This window comes from Gavialis gangeticus, unplaced genomic scaffold, assembly GCF_001723915.1.
Source record: "Gavialis gangeticus isolate Ggan-Ray unplaced genomic scaffold, GavGan_comp1, whole genome shotgun sequence".
Taxonomy (NCBI): domain Eukaryota; kingdom Metazoa; phylum Chordata; order Crocodylia; family Gavialidae; genus Gavialis; species Gavialis gangeticus.
Genome location: NW_017729034.1, coordinates 1,022,834 through 1,028,792, shown reverse-complemented (window position 1 = coordinate 1,028,792; position 5,959 = coordinate 1,022,834). Strand labels below are relative to the sequence as shown.

At 40.3% G+C, this 5,959-nt stretch overlaps 1 protein-coding gene and 1 long non-coding RNA gene across 3 annotated transcripts in view; one reads left to right on the top strand and one right to left on the bottom strand.

Moving 5' to 3' along the window:
- The window catches only part of LOC109304758, an 18,786-nt gene extending 15,777 nt beyond the window's left edge, over positions 1-3,009 (top strand). The window contains exon 3 of the long non-coding RNA XR_002099460.1: positions 2,917-3,009. This is a non-coding gene — a long non-coding RNA (uncharacterized LOC109304758). The remainder of the gene's footprint in view (positions 1-2,916) is intronic.
- The window catches only part of COL8A1 (collagen type VIII alpha 1 chain), a 212,670-nt gene that overhangs the window by 138,246 nt on the left and 68,465 nt on the right, over positions 1-5,959 (bottom strand). The gene's annotated exons all lie outside the window — the stretch shown is intronic.

The following is a 5,959-nucleotide window of genomic DNA, read 5'->3' as shown; positions in this document are numbered from 1 at the left end:
GGGGGGGGGGGCGCAGGGGGCCCCTCCTGTGCACTCCCTGGCAGACCTAGAAGTGGACCGGAAATATTTCCGGTCCACTGCTGGGTTCACCGCCAAACACGTGAAGGGCCCCCCAACACTCCTGTGGGACACTCTATCCACCCCAGCATTGCAGTGTTCACAAGCCATGCTGGTACCTTGAGGTATGTAGAAAAAACTTTTAAAGCTGTGTCTGTGTCCGAATTGCTGATCCTCCTAATCAGCGTTGAATCTTCAGACTCAGGTTTGGCCAAATCAAATTGGGGACAGTGACCTGAATTAACTAATTGAACTGATGTCCCTGATTCAGGCTGAATCTGAATCAAACAGGGCCCGCTTTACACACCCCTACTGTGCATGTATTATGACTGTTACTTGGCTGGCAGTGTTTGTGGCATAGTCTGCCAGATAAGATTGTCCTCCCTTCCCACCTCCAACATCCCAGAGATATCCACACAGTGAATCGAAAATACAATGATTGTTTCATTTCTAATGTGTACATGATCTAGGGCTTAGCTGCTACATGGCTGGTTTGTTTTGCAATGGATGTTAAAATTTAATTGGTACTCTTAAGAGTCTTGCTTTCCACGTTTAAATTTGTCCTTTTCACTTACTGCTGGGTGATGTTGTCACTCAGCTTTCACTCCAAAGGGGATTTCAATTCACACTGCTTCATTTATAGAGATGGAAATAAACTCTGTTTAGCTACTTCATTAAAATCATGTGTGGTTTGAGTTGGATCTCCTGATTGAGAAACAGATGTCAGGACACTAGGTTTGGTATGAACACAAATCATTTTCATGACCTTTGGTGTATCTGTGCAGCACTCTAACCCACTGAAGATAGTTGGCCTGTTGGCAACCTTTAAGAAATAAATGTTCCATAATCTCAATGAAGTTTCAGTGGAAATGTTTTATATTAAGTCAGCTTCTGTTGGCAGATGTACTAACAACTGCTGAGCCACAAAGTTTTTCAATTGTTCTGTGTTTAACGTAAACCCCCCAAGGCTTATTTAAAAAAATGGTTTCCACACTTTGGAATATGGGATCATGTGATTCCTGAAGTTACTTATAATTGAATTAGAGGGTGCATGCTTTGCAAGCATTCTAGCCAATTAATAGAGTCTCTTACAGGCTGGAAACAGAGCAAAACAGCCTGTAATCCAATTCTGCCATGAGTTTCTCCAGGAACAATATAATTACATTATAAAAAAGTTATTTTAAACTAAAGAAAAAGAAACGATTAAAAGCCAAATTGGAATTTGTTTTAACATTCAGGGTATTTAATCCTCCCTTATTGGTGATGCTGTTTTTAAAAACCTGCAATGTGCTGTATTCAGTTGGAGGAAGCTACAAAATGTGACACTTGACCCAGTCATTCGTAGTAATTTGGTTTGAACAATTGAAAAAACTTCCTGACAATGCACTGCATGGTGAAATAATCTTCCCAAGAAAGCAGAAGAAGCACCCTTACTTACAAATGTAGACTGGTGAAAAAAGTGCTATTGGGAAAAGATGTTCTTTCATTTTCAGGGGGGATAAACAGACCTTTTCCATCTTGAATGTCTATAAAAAAAAAAAATAAAAAAGGACTATTCATAGCTAGCTGGTTAAGATAAGATTCCCATCATCTCCCTCTCAAATAGATATTAGTAGAAGTGATTTGATTCCTCCATTCTTTGGTGCTCGTAAGGCCTCACCTGAAGTGCTGTGTCCAGTTTGGGTCCCCACACTTTAAGAAATATGTGGACGGATTGGAAAGAGCCTATTGGAGAGCAACAAAAATTATTCAGGGCCTGGGAGATTAAACTTATTAGGAAAGACTGGAAAAGCTAGGAGTGTTTAGTCTGGGGAAGAGAATACTGAGGGGGTATTTGAATAGTCTTCCAATATCTGAATCAGAGAAAGTTAGAGTTGGGAGGGACCTCAGGAGGTCATCTAGTCCAACCCCCTGCTCAAAGCAGGACCATCCCCTACTAGGATCATCCCAGCCAAAGCTTTGTCTAGCCAGGTATTGAAAACATCCAAGGATGGAGCTTCTACCACCTCTCTGGGTAACTTGTTCAAGTGTTTCACTACCCTCCCAGTGAGAAAATTCTTCCAAATATCTTACCTAAACTGAGAACATTGTTTCTTGTTCTGTCAACTGCCACCACTGAGAACAATCTAGCTCCATCCTTTTCTGAATGCCCTTTCAGGTAGTTGAAGGCTGCAATTAAAGCCCTTCTCAGTCTTCTCTTCTCTAGACTAAATAAGCCCAGTTCCCTCAGTCTTTCCTCATAAGTCATGTTCCCCAGCCCATTCTCCATTTTGTTGCCTTCCGCTGGACTCTCCAGTTTGTCCAGATGTGGCTCACCACTCCAGATGTGGCCTCACCAGTGTTGAATAGAGGGGAATAATCATTTTCCTTGACCTGCTGGCAACACACCTACCAGTGCAGCCCAAAATGCTGTTAGCCTTCTTGGCAACAAGGACACACTGCTGACTCGTATTCAGCTTATGGTCCATGGTAACCCCCAGGTCCTTTACTGCAGAGCTGCTGCCCAGCCAGTCAGTCCCCAGCCTGTACTGGTGCATGGGATTGTTTCATCCTAAGTGCAGGACTTTGCACTTGTCCTCATTGAACCTCATGAGATTTCTTTTACCCCAATCATCCAATTTGTTTAGGTCACTCTGAATCTTAGCCCTGCCCTCCAGCATATGTACTACTCCCCCCAGCTTGGTGTCATCTGCAAACTTGCTGAGCGTGCACTCCATGTCATCTTCCAGGTCATTGATGAAGACATTGAACGCTGAAGGATTACTATAAAGAAGATGAAGATTATTCTTTTCTCTGTGGCTGTAAGGGACAGGACTAGGAGCAATAACCTCAAATTTCAGGAGAGGAAATTTAGGTTAGAGATTAGGAAAAACTTTCTAACTGTGAGGATGGTTGAGCATTGGCACAGGCTACATAGAGAAGCTACGGGATCTCCATTCCTGGAAATTTTCAAGAGCAGATTAGATAGATACTTGACAGAGGTGGTTTAGTCAGGGGTGATTCTGCCTTGAGCAGGGGGCTTGACTAGATGATCTTGTGAGGTCCTTTTCATCCCTACTTTCCTATGATCCTAAGTACCAGAATATTCACATATTTATCTGATAAACAAGTGATCTCCAAACCTTTCTAAGGTTTGTTCATCTCTCAGTAAACATTCTGATTAATTGTATGTTCCCTTAGTAACTGACTATGATTTTTTTAAAAAAAGGTGGGCACTTAATTGGCATATAGTGTATATGTGAATGGTATTCATTAAATTCTTTATTCAGGACAGAACTTTTCCCTTTAGTCTCAATACAGTCTTCTGTGCGACCAGAAATTGTCCTCACAATTCACTGGGAAAGAAGTAATGTAACAGCTCAGCTTATTTCAATAAAAGAGCCAGGAACATACTGTCAGATATCTTAATATAACATGTTTGAGTGAATGTGTTGCCAATGTCAACACAATGGTTGACATAGAATTGCAGTGTGATCACTCTCAGTCAGGTTAAACTAAGTCTAAAGGAGTAAGTTAACTATAGAGTTCCTGAGCTCATTCGCCACTGAAGGCATATCCTTACTCAGAAAAGGTATATACCTGCTGTGAGAAGTTGTATGTTTGTTGCATTGCGCTCTATTAAATGGGCTGTTCAAGGACAGGTTAGTTGTTTGAATTTAGTGAGTTCTCATCTCCCTTATAAAGTTCTGCCTGCATAGTTATGGTATCCAAGGTGTGGGTGCCCAGTAATAACAAAGCTCTGCTGGAAAACCCCCTGGTGCTGACACAACCCTGTTGGCAAAAGGTGGCTTCTGTCGTTCAGGGGCTATGATATAGACATATATAAAATAGGGACTACTGGTATAGACATACATAAAATAATCCTTCTGCCAGCCATCCTGGGGCGGGTGGGGAGGAGCCCCACTACAGGTAAAGCAGCAGCAACCTCCATAGTATAGATATAAGTGCAGGGCTCAATGCCTGCAGGAATGGGGATTTATCAGAGCCCTCTTCTATCTTATGTGCTAGATGCTTGTCTTCAGGGCTCTGAATTCTAGTCACTAAGATGCTTATATAGCATACATAAGACCTGATCTTAGTCCAAATAACATGAATAGAAGTTCTGTCAGTAATGTCACAGGGAGTCAGGAGCACTGTGTACTTTCTGCTGCCAAAGATATGGAACATTTCCCCCCCTTAAAAATAACAATTCTATGTTTTGTTTCTACTCATGTCACAACTCTAATCTATGAAAAAAAACTGAGATGAACATGTCTTTAAAAATAAAAATTGGCTGCCAACTGATGACCTTCAAATTTTCTACAGTTGAGTATAAACATCTTGCATCTCATTGAAGAACTGTGAGAAATCTTCCAGGAACAGGGAAATATACAAGAGATGTAAGTGGGAGCTCTTTAAAAGAATGCCTTCTTATGTTATTTTCATGGCTGAAAGTCAAATTCTACAGCACTCTGGAAATTCCCAAACTGAAGAAAGGCCATGGAAACCCTCATCTGTCTCTCAACTTTAGCAGTCATGTAGTATGCAGCACCACAGTATTATAAATAGCCTCTCTCTCCCTTTCAGCTCTTTATTAATGAAAATGTGAGAAAAAAGCTCATCTTTTATTGGCTTGACCAACTGGCTTGATTTAAGGGTTTGATCTAGATATTCCTACTCCCACTGAACAGCCCTTCATTCCTCAAGTGGCCCACCTGTAAAGAATGATGTTCTAGAGTAAAGGTACTATTCAAAGTACGAGTTGCAGAATCTGGCCCTTGATTTTTAGTGGAATTAATCTACTGACGTCTTTCTCAGAATCTTTGCAGTTCTAAAGTAAAAACTTGAAGTAGTAAGTACTTTGTAACTTTGTAAACGTTATAGTTTACACTGTCTTTCTAAAATTACCCAAATCCTTTGTCAGAACTTTTTCTGCACAATATAAACACTGTCTCTGCTAGACACTTGAACACTTTCAAGAATGATTCTGTAAGAATAAAAGAAAGTTGCTTAACTGTCAAAATGATTGTCATAGACACTGCTAGAACAAGTCAGGGACTCATGACATTGGAAAAATAATACTTCAGATCTGACCTGCCATTTGTAACTGGGATAAATGTATCAAAACAAAAGACACATCCAAGAATATTTCCATCCCTTCAGAGACCGAGACTGAGTTGCAATCCAATTATTTCATGATTTCTGTTTAATATCTGGCTGCTGTTTGGAGTTAGGTAATGGAAATCTAATCCATGTATGCTGAGTAGTATTTTGCAAGACCTACCACTAATCTGTCCACCTATTCCAATCTGAAATACAAAAAGATGTTGTTTAACATTTGTTGTTGTGGCTCCTCTAAGACTGAGATCTTAGATATTATGGCCTGTACTGGTTTGTTAAGACTACATTTAAACTCCCAGTTTAATTATTTTAAAATGCCATACATCACAGTGTACCAAGGCACCTACCAAGGTATCTACAAAGGCACCTGACTCCTACCATGTTGGTGAAAAAGAATGCAATTCAGGCTGAAATGGCAAGAAAATGATTTTAGTAACAAACCAGGATTCCTGCAGTGCCTCTTCAGTTAGCTAGGAATGTTCTCATGTGCCTAGCTCAGTGGTTCTTAACTTTTTTTAGACAGGGGTCTCCTTGGAAAATGTCATCTCTTAGCTTTCACTTCGCTTTGACTACAGAAAACTAATAGGGCAATTCTCCTGTGGCAAAGAACTCAGACCACAACAGTTCAGAATTTTTTTAATGCTATAGATTCCAATTTGAAATCTCTGGGTTTATTTTCTGAATCATGTTAGCATGCTACCTAACTCTACTCTGAGTGGTATCTCTTGCATATTTGTGTTTAAGTTGCAGATTAATCTCCATATTTCTATCTGACTCTTAGTCCTATGCATATGCATCTAAT